The sequence below is a fragment of the Odontesthes bonariensis genome, chromosome 24, assembly GCF_027942865.1.
Source record: "Odontesthes bonariensis isolate fOdoBon6 chromosome 24, fOdoBon6.hap1, whole genome shotgun sequence".
Lineage (NCBI taxonomy): Eukaryota > Metazoa > Chordata > Actinopteri > Atheriniformes > Atherinopsidae > Odontesthes > Odontesthes bonariensis.
In genome coordinates this window covers 23,983,432-23,999,061 of record NC_134529.1, presented here as the reverse complement: position 1 = coordinate 23,999,061, position 15,630 = coordinate 23,983,432, and the positions used below count along the sequence as shown (strand labels likewise).

The 15,630-nt window shown below is 41.8% G+C and overlaps 1 long non-coding RNA gene across 1 annotated transcript; it reads right to left on the bottom strand.

The window, feature by feature from the left end:
• Nucleotides 1-14,259: 14,259 nt before the first annotated feature.
• On the bottom strand, nt 14,260-15,243 carry LOC142374770 (uncharacterized). The gene is made up of 3 exons (XR_012768803.1): nt 15,212-15,243; nt 14,491-14,656; nt 14,260-14,329 (listed from the first exon to the last, which is right to left on the bottom strand). It is a non-coding gene; the product is annotated as an uncharacterized LOC142374770 (long non-coding RNA).
• Between the last annotated feature and the right edge of the window lie 387 nt (nt 15,244-15,630).

The window sequence follows — 15,630 nt, the reverse complement described above, 5'->3', positions numbered from 1 at the left end:
TGCTTTAGGAGTGTATTTGAAATACTGATTATATAGTATGTTTTTACTGTTCAAGTTAATTTATTTGTCCCCAAGGGGGAAATTAGTGTGCAGCCAATTTTGTCACTTTGAAACAACACATAGGATGACAACCTCACTCGTTCACACAATACTCCACATTATTAAGGAGATAGTGCTAAGGATCTTAGTTACCTCATTTTACAAGTATGGAATTTCAATCAATGATTTGCTCTTCCTTTGTATGTTAGGCTTGTCCAAGAAGATCGACAAGATCTGCAAGGAGAAGGACTCAGACTTGGTGAAGAAATGGCATCGCAGCATCACCAACCACCTATACTGGACGGCCACTACCTCCAAATCCGGTGCGGAGAAGGTTGCGAAATGGATGTCCCTGGTGAACCACCTGCAGAACATCCACGTACACCCCAACCCGGCCTTCCCAAAATGCGTACATCCCCCGAAACGAGCAAGGGTCCGTGCAAAGTGGTTCAAACCAGGTATGTTATTGACTCTTTTAGCAGTTAACCTGCTGAACAGTCATGCTATATAATAATTTTGAAAATAGCATATCACTCCATAATGCTTGCACACGTTGAAGCCAAACTTGGTATGTGGACTGATGTCTATATTCTGTGGATTGCTATTATCCAAATTAACACAAAATCCCATTACCTTTCTCAAGGTTCGCCAGCATTCAACCGTTTGCACCGGATCATCACGAACAAGAGACTTCTCGGTGACGTGGACAAACTCAGCCAGCTGTACCAGACATCCACTGTGGAGTCGTTTCACAGCCTAGTCCTGAGATTTGCGCCAAAAAACGTGGTCTATCCCTACATAGGCATGCTGTGCAGGTATGTTCTTCTCTTGGATATATTTAAATTTAATTCCACGTTATTTGAATAAAATGTGGCCATTGTAAAGAAGCACTGGGTTTGTTGTTAATCATCACTGTTATCAGCTCTCTACTCAAAGTGGGATGTGCATGCAATACCTGTAGCTTTTGTCGCATTCGGTGTGTTTACAGCATTACTCTCCTGACCTCTTCAATAACACATACCTCCAATATCTGTGGTAGATTGTACCTTGCCGCCATACACTTCAACGAGAACAGCGACCGCCCTCAGAAGACCTCCGCAAGAGGAAAGCCTGTCTACAGAATGTCCTTTCCCAAGGCAAAGAAGGGAGGCCATGTTGTGAAGCCAGTGAAAACGGACGCAACATTCGGTAAGTTATTCACGCATTTATTGGGAAAAGAACAAAGTATACATACACTTAGTGTAAAAGACTGTTGGCAACAAGTTACAAATAATATAACATACCATAACTGCAATAAAACTATTTTACATATACAGGTTATGCCAAAAGCCTTGTCAAGCTGGTGTTTGAGGATGTGGCCCTGGATCCTCACACCTACATCACAGAGCTAGAGAGGATACCAATCCCACCAACTCTCTGCAGCACTCTTCAACGACCCACAATGGCGGATGCAGTGGCTCAACACATCTCGCGTTTCAGTCAAGGGGGGGTCTGAATCCAACATACACTCCAGTGCTGTCAGGGAACTCCGTCCTTATTCGCTGCACAATGCAGGATGGTATGACGACCCGTGTACTACGTCCAAGAAATCCCCAGCACCAGGACACAAACCAGCGATACGCCAATAATCTGCACTGCCTGCAAGAGATAATGCATATTCATTCTTGTACAGTTTTGAGTGTGGTTTTATGGCATGGTGTATATATATGTGTGTGTGTACTCTACTTAACCCTGTGCTAATGTACTTGTAAAAAGTGTACTTTATGATGTTTGTTTTTCTGATTCAGTGTTTCTGAAAATGTTAGGCACCACAAATATTGTTATAAATATACTTTTACTATTTTCTTTGTCATTATTATTGGAAATTACAGTGCTGCCTTTTTGTACTGAAAGAGCAATTATCAGAGCCCCTGTTGTAAATAAATTTTAATGGATTGTACATCTGTTTCCCTCAACTTTGTACGCATGTAGCAACCAATTGTCGGTGGTGGTAGAAGTAATTGTATTGTAATTACAATATCAGGGGATGATCATCTGCCCTACCTTTCCATTCCCTGGAGTCTCAAGCGGCCATGGTCTGCTCTATACACATTCAAGGCATTTTGGAGCGAATACATGTTGAGACACACTGGTTCTAGGCCAGGATGGCTTGTCATACATGTAATGGGGTTGGCTACTTGGCTCATTCGTCGTGTAACCTATGTCGGCAAACAAAGTAATAATGCATTCATAATGTAACAAGAGTCATTGGCATGAAAAATCTGTCATTATGGCTGTGTGCATATGGGTGGAGTTCATTTGTGAGCACCTGTTCTATCTCCCGGCAGCATATGTTTTCTCTCTCTGTTGGCATGCGAATGCAATTTCCACATAAGCACCTGGTGAGTAAAAAAAATGGGCAGTGATTGATAAGATGTCACACTTTGCTTCACTAATGGGGCTTGTCTACAGTGGCTGCATTGAAGGGCATGCAGTTGCAATAAGTGGGCAATTATTATATCGTGCCCTTGTTTCATTACACATTTGTATAATGTTTCTATTATTATTGCTATTATTATTCATGAAGACTTTATCAATGACTTTATATTCTGTACATACAAGTACAGTGCAGCACTTCTGAACTCATACAGGACTTTTTGGCATGAAACTCCAAGCACGGACTGTGCCTAATTGCTTTTATAAATTATTGACAATGTAGTCATAAGGCAATGACGATTGCCTGTGGGCAACAACAATCTTTTGCCTGGTGCGTTTCATCCCGAACACAAAGGTAGCGCGATGAACAGCAAGGACTTTTATTTATTTATGTATTTATTTTGCCTTGAGTATGAGTAAAGCATCATTAATAGTACAGTAATATAGCAACATGCTAATATTGCAGAAATGTCAGTAGCCTACAAATATACAAAAATACCCTACCATTCAGAAACGTCTGACTGGAGTCGTAGCACAGGTTGTAGTTCTTCTTCGTCCTCCTCCTCCTCCTCCTCTGATTCTGGCTCGTACATATAGGGCTGGATCTGCGAATGGGCCATGACTATTATATATACCTAAATACAGTGGCGATTATAGTGATTTTCACATGGCGTGGCAGGCATATATTATATTGTAGGGTGGCAATTATTTTAGGATGCCCATCTTACTTTGTACTTTATATGAACCCATATACGTGTTTTTCAACACCCAAGTGTCTACATACATGAGCATTCCACTTTTTAATACAGTAAAACAGTGTTTCCCTTGGGATTATTGGAGCAGCAGAAATGTTGCTCATCCCAAGCCTAACCCTTACCATGACATGATGTAAAACGTAGCGATTATCCGGAGGTTTTTTTGTGCAAATCCGTTTTTTAAGAACGTTTCATGAATGAGACCCGAACTGGCTTGAAAATAATAATAATAATAATAATACTTTTATTTTGTACAGCGCCTTCCATCTATGAGGAATTACAAATGTTTTGAAACCATATTACACTTTGATGCATGTTACCCACCTGTGAACAGGCTCCATATGACCGCTTGTGTCCGCACTGACTCCACGTCAAGGCAAAGAGATTTTGTGATTATTTTATCGTATCTTATATCATAGGCTATCTAATTATTGGTAATTGCCGGTAACAGTCCACCAGGGAAAGTTAGCGGATACAGTAGGAGTACTATCTTTTCAGTGAGAGCAAGGGCAGCCAATCAAGCAACGGCAACCGAATAGGCCAACACCTACCTGCATTTCATAATGAGGTTGCCAGATAAGCTCTGAAACGACGGAAAAAGACGCATTCTAAACCCAGCATAGTAACAGCTGTTTCAGAGAGCCTTTTAGGGAGGTTCTGAGCCATTAGAGACCCAACCATTTTTTTGGGGGCTACATATCACATCACAGAACAAGGATTAATGCCCCATTCAACCATTCTCTATCACCTTTAAAGAAATGAACAGGCCCAGCGTTGTTTTTCTTAATTGTGTGCCCTATTACTCGATTCGGGCAAATTAGATGTGTTTACCTTATCTATACCCCCCCCCTTCCTGAAATGGTACAGTCTTCAAAGTTACCGCATTGGAGGTGGTGGAGCATCCTCCTACCTGACGTTTTCCGAGTTATGTCCGTTAACAGTGAAGAAGATTTAGAATGTCAAGTAAAAGATTTTACTTTAGGCTCATTACCACATGATTCTGGGGCTGACAAAAGAAAGAAAAGAAAACGGAGAGATGACGCTCGTGCATCCCTTGCTGGTAAGTTCGTGTTTTTGGTGTAATTGTTTTGCTAACCTAACGTTCAGTGATATTGCTGCCAGCTAACGTCAGCAACCTAGGCTAGGTTAGCGATTGGATTTGAAGAAAAGTTTGGAGTTACGAACAAAATCTACGAATGCTGGCGACCGTGTGTAGAGTTTGTGTAAAGTACAGCACTGTCACACGTTGAGTGGCGTAGCAGGCCGCCAACAGGTGTGACGGGAATGATTGACATCTACCCATCATTCCCCTAAAAAGCGAGAAAAGTTAACAAGACAAACGCCGTAATGGCATCATAAAGAAGTTATATTAGTGGCGCGGAAAAATGGAGGAAGAAAAACGGCCTGAGGACAAAGGTAAAGCATGTGTTGGGTGATGTGGGCTGGATAGCTGGAGGTGGGACGTTTTTTGTGTTTATTTGTCCTGCTAGCTAGCCTCGGATAAATGTTGTGTAGCTGGCTGGGATTTGTTCGTTATAAACTCGGCTTCAGTGTTTGCTTTATGAAAGTTTGCTTATATAAGATGAGTATGTCACAGGCATGTTGTTTACCTGCTCTGTCATTGTTCAGTGGAAGTTGTCTCTCAGGTATTTGACACGATTTTGGCATTACTTAGGATTCATTTACTAAGTTTGGTGTGTTATTTATAGGCCTCTAATTAGAAGTGTTCTTCTGTTAGTTTTTTTAAGTGATATACAAATATTAGGCATCCTGTTGATTATTTTAGAATATTGTGGCAGTGGATAATTCTTCTTAGTTTTATTACTTTAACTAGTACAATGTGTAGATAAATGCAGAAACTTCTTAAAAGTGACAACTTCAAAAACTCTTTTGTTCCTCTGGCCATCAGGATGTACAACAGCTTTAAGTGATGGTGCTTCTGTATTTTACTGGTTACTTTATATTTCACTTTGGTCTTATTTCACTGGTCACTTTAGATTTTTCTTAGATTGTTTTTAAAGTGTTTATAATTGTATAAACATTTTTTATTGCTTTATGTCTTGCTACTGGATGCTTGAATTTCCTTCGGGATCAATAAAGTATCTATCTATCTATCGATCTACTTTGTAATTGGGTACAATCTTTAAAGGGACGCTGTACATTACAGTTTAATATTTAAAAAAAACTCAAAATCTGTTTTATTTATTGTTTTCTTTGTATTATATATTCTTCTAAGTTTAACTTGCCTGAGTGGTTCAACTTAAGATGTTTAATTTAAATTCTAGCCTGTTTTGCTCATAAAGTGTAATAGATCTTAGTGTTCCATCTAAAGGGTTAGGAATCGCTTCATTGTAGTTTGACAAACTAGGGGCCCCCAAACGGCATCTTGCTTAGGGCCCCCACAAAGCTAGAAACGGCCCTGTGTGTGCGCGGTGAACAGGAGAAGGAGTACACAGACCTTGTGGAGTACTTCTATGGCTGGACCAAAAATAACTATTTGCTCCTGAACACTACCAAGACCAAAGAGCTGGTGGTGGACTTCAGGAGATCTAAAACTCCATGCCAGTCAGTCTGCATTGATGGAGGGGAGATAGAGACTGTTCAGACCTGCAAATACCTGGGGGTGGTGCTGGATAATAAACTGGAGTGGTCTGCCAACATAGGGTCCTTCAATGTCTGTAGTGATATGATATGCATGTTTTATCACACTATCATTGATAGTGCACTGTTCTATGCTGTTGTCTGCTGGGGGAGTTGCACAACAGACAAAAACTGTAGGCGTCTGGACAAACAGTAGTAGTAAAAAAGGCTGTTTTCTGTTAAAGGCAGAAGGCTAGATCCTCTCAGTGCTGTGGTGGGGCAACGGATGAGGAGGAAATTGTATTCTGTTTTGGAGAACAATTAAACATCCTCTCCACAGCATCCTGGCAGGACAGAGGAGCAGCTGAGAGGCTCATCTCTCTGCACTGCAAAACTGAGAGCTTCAGGAGGTCCTTTGTTCCCACATCCATAAGGCTTTTTAACAGTGACTGCTGAGTTCTTCTCACATTGATTGATTGAGTGATTGATTGATTGATTTATTTAGTCATTTATTATTATTATTATTATTAGCAGTAGTATTTTTATTAGTATTGTTATTATTGTATTATTATTATTGTATATGTATAATTTTTTGAGCTACTTGACTAATTTTAATTTCCCCCATTGGAGGATGAATAAAGTATTAGTATCTATTTTATTTCTATTCTATTCTACTGTATGTTGTTTAAAATAGATAATACAGTGCAATGGCAATGTTCATATTTCTGATTCTAACCATTTAAGTCAGCTGTAAGAATTACATCATGGGCCTCATGCAACAACCGTTCGTACGCACAGATTAGTTCTTAAATCGTGCGTACGAGTGATTTAAGACAATTTGCACATTCCCCAATCTTATCGTAGTTTACGTTTTCCTTCAGGTACAAACAGAATTTACGAGTGATCCAGACCTGTCGTAGGAGATTCGTAAAATAGTCCGCTGTTATTCGAATCAAGTTTGCTTGACTAATGGATTGTATATTTAATTACTTTGAAGCAAACATAAATAAATATATACATCATACCCCATAATTATGCTGACATTATTCTGTTTGACTTAAATTATGCACTAATTGAAGGTTAATTTGACTCTGTATATAACAAGGTCAATGGGATGTGTAACCAGCGGCTGACTTTCTACTTTTGGATGCCTTAGCGCGTCAGACTCTTGGAAGAGACCGTGTAGATGTCCTTTGCAGATGTTGTGTAGATGTCACAACTCCAGAGAGAAACTCCCCGATCAAACCCAATTCCACCACACGTCCAGGTCCTCACCACCCTTGGATTTTTGGCCACTTGAACCTTTCAGAGGGAGATTGGAGACAGATCTGGTGTATCCCAGTCCTCTGTGAGTCGTGCGCTCCCCTTGGTCATCAAAGCTCTCATCAGTATATCACCCATGGTACATCAAATTCCCATACACCGCTATCAAACAAGTAGAAATTAAGAGGGACTTTCATGCCATGGCTGGACTGCCAATCATAATCGGAGCAATAGACTGCACACATATACACATCAAAGCACCCATGCCGTTGTGGAGTGCACCAGTGAGTTAAAGGCCAGGTGGGTGTGTCTCGATACAGCGGGAGGCAAACTGCTCTATAGCCCAGAGAAGGCATGCTAGATTTGCACAATATTGCAATAGTATTATATTTGTATTGTATTATTATATTGCAATGAGGGTCTCCACCTGAACCAGCCCAGGCAGACCAGAAGTTGTGGTGCCAGAAGACCCCCCTCATGGACCTCCCCATCAAAGTGCCATCATGATGAGGCAACAACTGATTGCACGGCTTTAGTTGCAGTCACCGAGCTCCTGGCCATGGCGAGACGTTTTTTTATTTATTTTTAAGCCATTTTAATATCAAACCATTTCTTTTTTATTTCGGTGACATTACGAACTACAGGTGACACGGAATTAACAGCACTCGTAAATGCTTCCCATTTTCTTCGCTTTAGCAGGTCCCGTAATTCCTCCGCTGACACTGCTAAAAATGACAGATTTTCCTTTCTGGATCTCTGAAAGCAGAACTTCAATCTCAACACACTTGTGCAGCATGCACATGAAGTGCTAACATTCGAATAGCCTGAAAATCATGAGGGGGAAGCTTTCCCCCGTCAGCGCACTCTGATGGCAAACAGGCCTGCCTTCAATCCGCCATTTCCACCTCCCCCATTCCCTCCACAATTCCAGCAGGCACCTCTTTACCATCAAGCTTCTCCTTTCCAGCATGGTCCTCCATTCCAGCATGGTCCTCCGATCCAGCATGGTCCTCCATTCCAGTATGGTGCTCCGTTCCATCAAGCTCCTCCATTCCAGTATGGTCCTCCGTTACAGCATGGTCCTCCATTCCAGCATGGTCCTCCGTTGCAGCCAGCTTCTCCGATGCAGCAAGATCCTACATTGCAGCAAACTCCTCCGTTGCAGCAAGATCATCCATTGCAGCAAGTGTGGCTTCCACCTGAGCCAAGGCAACGTGCTTGGAGATGGCATAAAGCTGCCCAGGAAAATGAGGAGCTAGTGGCCAGGGACAAACCGCCACGGAAAAGGCTGGCAAATGAACAGTACCACTACACCTGCAAGGAGTGTGGCCAGGATAAAAATAAAAGGCCTGGACACACCCAGCTGAAGGGTGGTACTGTCCAGCCTCAGGACTGACCGTGGATCAGCTTTGTTACCAGCTTTGTTACTGGTAACTGGTACTGGGAAAAGAAATATGGTTTCAAGGGCAAGTTAATAGAAACCGATTGTAAGGCCCTGGTGGACAAACTCTGTGTGAGTGTAGCAAGTAAAAGAGGAAAGCAGAGAGAAAAAAAAGTTGCAGCTTCAAATGGCAATAGTGGGGCTCCAGCAAGCTCGGAGAGGAAAAAAAGGAGAGATGAGACAGTGTTGCAAGCAGTGGTAGCAATTAAACCTGATGATGAAACTGGAGCCACTTTAGATGCACATAAAATACGAAGGGCAGAAGAAGAAGAGGACGTATTCAGTAAGCCAGAAAGTTTGATGAAAACATGGTCAAAAGTGCAAAAACCAAAGCCAGAAGTGTTCGGGACCTACTCGTCCCTCACAGTGCTAAAACAAAGATACGGAGTGGCTGACGGTGGCAACGATTGTAACAATTGCGGGCCATGACCAGACCAATGGGGATTTATCCCATGATGGAAGTGGCAAATCCACACTTTGGTGTGGACGACGAACAAAATAGAACCATACATGTATTCAGGCCATGGACTGATGCTGAGTGTTCTGATGCTTGTAAATGTTTGCCTGATGCAAGGGTTAAAGGATCTGAGTCACAGCCTCCATACAACCCCGATTATGCTGAAGCAAGCAGGTGGAGCAGCCCACTGCAGAAGGGCCTGCTCCAGGCGACCTGTATGTGGTTGACAATTCACAAATAATGTTAAGCCTCTCCACACAAAAACAAAAACCCATAAGAGACACTGAAGTAAATGGCCAGGACATGGACTCTGCGGACACTAACTCTGTGCTAAGGGCACTTGCAACCCAGGGAAACATGTTAGGATCACACGAACAGGCCCTCCAAGCATTGTCCAAACAGAACCAGGCGACCCAGGATCAGCTACTGCATTCATTCCAAATTTATCCTCCAAGACACTGCACATAAGAGAGCTACTGCGTGACAGGTGTGAGTTCAAGTGGACATCTGAACATGAGGCAGAATGGTCCCGTCTGAAAACAACTCTCACAACAGAGCCAGTGTTGACGTTTTTCGATCCAGCTAAAAGGATAAAGATATCCACAGACTCATCAAAGGATGGCATTGGAGCTGTTCTACTACAGGCATGTGGAGAAGACTGGAAGCCCGTCGCCTATGCGTCTAGAACGATGACAAGTGCTGAGTGCCGCTACGCTCAAATTGAGAAAGAGTGTTTGGGACTGGTGTACGGTTTCCAGAAGTTCCATGGCTATGTGTATGGCCTACCAAAGTTTGTAGCTGAGACAGACCACAAACCGCTAATAGCCATCATCAAGAAAAATCTCAGTGAAATGTCACCACGCATTCAAAGGCTCATGATGAAGCTACAACGCTATGACTTCGACCTGATATATACACCTGGAAAGCACATAGTGGTAGCTGATGCTCTGTCTAGGGCAACCACACAGAGCGAGGAGCAGGCTGAGTGTTCCACTGACAATGAAGTGAATCTTCATGTGAACCTGATCACTGAGACACTGCCCATGTCCGACATGAAATCCAGGCTGATCGCTGATGAGACAAAGAAGGATGTTGTCCTGCAGAGAGTCATCCAGCTGATAAAAGAAGATTGGCCACGGGGTGAGTGTCAACAATATTACAACATTAGAGGAGAGCTGAGCTTTCTTAATGGACTGCTGTTGCGAAATAACAGAGTAGTCATTCCTCAGTCTCAGACATGCTTAAAGACTACATGAAGGACATCTAGGCATGGAAAAGTGCAAGAGAAGGGCTAGAACCTCGATCTATTGGCCAAGCATAAATGCTGATATAGATAGAATGGTGTCAGGATGTGCCACATGTCTAAAACACCAAGCAAGGCAACCAAAAGAGCCCATGGTAATCACAGAAATACCTGACGAGCCCTGGCAAAAAGTTGGGACTGATTTGTTCTACTTGGATGGAAAGAATTACCTGCTTATAATCGACTACCTATCCAACTACCCAGAGATTGCACTGCTCCCCAACATGTCAGCGGCCTGTGTGATTAAGCACATGAAATCAATCTTTGCCAGGCATGGGATTCCTCAAGTTGTGTACAGTGACAACGGTCCATCCTATAGCTGCAAAGAGTTCCAGGATTTTGCACAAGAATATGACTTTTATCATGTGACTTCTAGTCCCCTGTATGCCCAATCAAACGGAAAGGCAGAGAAAGGTGTGCACATAGTCAAACAGCTGCTCAAGAAAGCACAAGAAAGTCATTCAGATCCATACGTAGCTCTGCTGAGTTATCAAGCTTCGCCTCTGGAGCATGGACTGTCCCCTGCAGAAATTCTTATGGGACGCAGACTACGCACCACACTTCCATACAACTCTGAACAGAAACAAAAGGAAGTGAAACAAAAACAAAAACATCTTCAAAAGAGACAAAAAGCAAATTATGACAAGTCAACAAAAAGCTTAGTACCACTGGCTAGGCATGACACAGTGAGAATACATGATTCCAGCACCTGGAGCAAGAAAGCAACAGTTCTTGAGGAAGTGAGGCCAAGATCCTACAATGTCCAAACAGAAGAGAGTCAAGTCCTCAGGAGAAATCGACGGAGTCTACTAAAAACACAAGACACCTGGCAAGAACAGACAGATGAAGATCCGCAGGGATATCCAGCCTCCACCGCATCAGATGATCTAACGTCAGATGATCACCAGAGAGCTGTATAGACTGACTTGCCAGTGTCAGATGATCCAACTTAAAATGATCACCAGAGAGCTGTAGAGACTGACTTGCCAGTGTTGAGAAGATCATCACGCGCTGTCAAAGCACCTGACAGGCTGAATCTTTAAGGACTATGAGCTGTATCCTTTCATTGAAATATGAGTTCATGTTTATGTTTATTAAGTAATGTTAAGTAGAAAAGAAGAAGAAGAAAAAATGAGTTCATAGTCATATGTGAGTGTTCAAAGAAAATAATAATGCACAGATACAAAGTGCAAATAATAAATATAAAGATTGCTAGATAAAATTGCTAGTTATGAGATTGCTGGTAAAACAGTTTGTGTGTAATGTTTTTATCTCTAGAAAAAGGGGGATGTAATGATAAGTTAATGAGTTGCAGTTCTACCCCCTGCCACCAGATGGCTGCCGATATGATATAACCCCGGAGGTGTGTCTGTGGGTTGGAAGTCATCAGTAGAAGAATCATAGACATATCACGTTGTACCTGTATCCTCCCGACTCACTAGTTAATAAATAAGTTTAAAAACGAACCCAAGTTGTTTCAATAATAGTAGAAACATTACAGGCACTACAGACACAAATCCCCTATGTAGACTCATGTTACCTGCCAGAATCTGTCTGGCCCAAGAAACTCTGAACTTTCAAGCACTCATTGATTCTGGGGAGGAGCAAAGTTTCCTGGATACCCATTTGGTCTCTCAATTGAAGATCCCCATTGAACCTCTTCCTACGCCTATACCAGCATTTGCGTTAAATGGAATGGTCATCGCACAAGTTACCCACCAAACCCATCCCGTACATCTCATTATTTCAGGTAATCACCACGAGGACATTCAGTTCTTTGTTTTTGAAGCACCCAACATACCCATAGTTCTTGGCCACCCCTGGTTAATAACCCCAACCTTAATTGGTCCACTGGTAAACTTACTGGTTGGAGTCAGTTCTGTCATTCTGTTTGTTTGCAGTCAGCTTCGCCCCCCAACTATAATAAAAGAAGAGAATCCCATCAAGAGCCCGAACCTCCTAATTTTTCTTCTGTGCCCTGTGAATATCATGACCTGGCAGAAGTATTTTGTAAGGATCGTGCACTGTCTCTCCCACCCCATCGGCCCTATGATTGCCCCATTGATCTCCTCCCTGGTGCTCCTCTCCCCTCTAGTCGCCTGTACAAAGTGTCAAGCCACTTTGTCGACTGCCCACACTACATCGGCAGGAGGATTCCAACCACCCATCTGTCTGCTTTCCACTGTGCTGCTTCTCCTCTTTTTCCCTGTTGGACGCCAACCAAGCCTCCGACCTCATCACCAAAGCCAGGCAAGAGAGTCTGGCTGCAGACCTGCACTGTCAGGACCCTGTTGCAGACCGTCACCTGCACTGTGAGGACCGGAAGTGCACTGTGAGGACCGGAAGTTGATTCGAAGCCTTTCAAAATAAAAGCGTGTGTATCGGAAGCACGTATTTTTAAACGATTTTAAACGCTATATTTTTCAAGAGGTCCTCACAAATTAATTAATTAGTTAAACGTACGACATAAAATCTATCAATTCCCGGTCTATTGTTTTTATTTGTATTGTAAACTTTTGTTTGGTCACTGCACACATTTTCTCTTGGGCTCATATTCATAAGCCAACATCTCACAAGATGCCATAGGCCTATACTGTACATTTTATTGTGTACTATAGAGTAAGTCACTGCTATTTCATTATCATTTCATTTTGACTTTATCGCACTGCTCTTTATATATATATATATATATATATATATATATATATATATATATTTCTTTCAATTAGTTTTTCTGTTGTATTATTCTGTATTTTTATCCTTAACCACCATAAATTTCATGTTTGGTTCTATGTCTATGCCAATTATGTTTTTGTGCTGCTGGAACACCTTAGTACCACTAAATAGTACCCTAACTCTTGATATCTACAGCAGGGGTCTTCAACGTTTTTCAGGCCAGGGACCCCCAAACTAATGGAGAGTTGGAGCAGGGACCCCCCTACTATTTATATGGCATACAATTGTGTTTTATATTTAACGGGGCCTAGTGCTGTGTATAAATATAGCTACTCTGTTATTGTACATTCAATACTAAGCTATTCAAATAATACATAGGTTAATATATTCATGTTTTTATTTTAAACATGTGCAAGGTACAGGGTGGCCGTGCCACTGCCATTTATAAACAAACATCTTGCATACAACACTGAGCTATTCAAATAATCCACAGATTTTAACTTTAAACATGCATGTAGATGGGACAATGAATCCTCAAACCATCTGTGGATGGCACACGTTTGCACACAATTTGTGAGAAAAAACTGTTTGAAAAATTTTTATTTTTTATTTTTTTAAATTTTTTTTTTTTTAATGTTAAAAATCGTCTAATCAACCAAAGATTTTGCGACCCCCCTGCAGTACCTCTGCGGACCCCCAGGGGGTCGCGGACCCCCTGTTGAAGACCTCTGATCTACAGTATAATCTTAGTCAAATTATTAAGGGATCAATGAGAAAACATAAAAAACACACCAAGTCACAACATGATCAAATGTTCTGTAGTGTTTTTTCAGTCAAACATTCACAATATGACAAAAAATCTTTGTTTTTGTCGACTACCTGTTCACAAAATATCAACATGTCGTTAATATTGTGAAATATCGTTTTGAAAGGCTCCAGGATCGCTTCTCTTTCATCCTCGTCCAGTTCTTCGTTCCACAACCTCCCATATTGTAGAGCAGCCTCTGCCTGTTCCTCTTCCCCCATGCCCAGAACGTCAGGCAGGTCCACTCTGGCAGACAACAGTGGTTTGTTGGCCTCAGCCCACTCTGCTGCATGTCTGCAATTTTGAAGAATGCGATCTTCAACAGGTCCTATGGAAAAGACAGAAAGAAAGATGTCTGTACTATAGCTGCCATACCAACAGTATCTGACCAATAGATACTGTCCAAAAGCTTACGCCTTCCACTGGTGTGTCCACATCAGCAAGTCTGGCTCTCTTGGAGACCTCTGCCTGCTGCTCTTCTTCCTGAGTACTATTAATATGAATACATGCATTATACATACTTTATACTCTTACCTGAATTTGTAGTCCAGTTTTCTCTGTCCAGTTGCCAGGATTTAGTGACTGGGATAGGTTTCTAAAAGACAGAAAGTGAGGTGTCAGATGTTCTTCACTGCAACCTACATTCCCTTCATTTTCCTTTTACCCTTTTACAAACCAAACCACAACCTGCCAGAAGTTAGTAGCGTTGGTTAATACTTATGAGTACAAACAAACAGACAAATACATTATGCTTACCTTTAAATAAAATGCCACCTTTTGTATGTGCCTCTAAGTGGCTCTGCAGCTTGGACAATTTTGCTGGTTTAAATCGTAGGCACAGAGGGCAGTGAAACAGTTTGCAACATGACGTGCAGCGTTCGATTTTGGGCGTAGTGCCGGCGGTTGTTATTGAAATATGCATCTGTAAGAGACAAATAATGTTGTAATAAGTAAAACTAAATTTTATATATATATGGCGCATTTAAGTGAGCACTATCGATACGATAACAACGCTAAAGACTAGCCAAAAGTAAAAAAACCTGATTCTTTAAAATTAATATAACTTTACAGTATATAGTTATTGAAATATGCATCTGTAAGAGACAAATAATGTCGTAATAAGTCAAACAAAATTATACAAGTGAGCACTATCGATACGATAACAACGCTAAAGACTAGCCAAAAGTAAAAAAAAACTGATTCTTTAAAATTAATATAACTTTACAGTATATAGTTATTGAAATATGCATCTGTAAGAGACAAATAATGTCGTAATAAGTCAAACAAAATTATACAAGTGAGCACTATCGATACGATAACAACGCTGAAGACTAGCCAAAAATTTAAAAAAAACCCTGATTCTTTAAAATTAATATAACTTTAGAGTATATAGTGTGCAACGTAACGTTCCAGTGAATAAAGACTGTTTCTGTTTCTTCGTATGAAAGAAAGTTGTTTTCACTCGACTTTTACTCACCTCGTCGTCTCCACAGTTCAAATGGGGAACGAAAAAATACGTGCTCCTCGCTTGTCGCTTCGGGTCCTCACAGTGCAGGTGACGTCACAGTGCATGTCTGCAACTAAGGGTCCTGACAGTGCAGGTCATGGGTCCTGACAGTGCAGGTCTGCAGCCAGACGCCTCTCAAGCCAGGACTTCATCCAGCAGTCTAGACCCACTGCCCGTGACCCTGGTGAAGGCCTGTCTCTCCACCCTCTGCCCCTTAGTGGTGACCATCATCAATGCATCACTCAGCTCTGGCGTGGTACCACTCAGCTTCAAAACGGCAGCTGTGATTCCAACCCTCAAAAAGCCTGGACTGGACCCTGATGACCCTAACAACTATCGCCCGACCTCCAACCTCCCCTTCCTGAGTAAGATCTTGGAAAGAGCAGTGG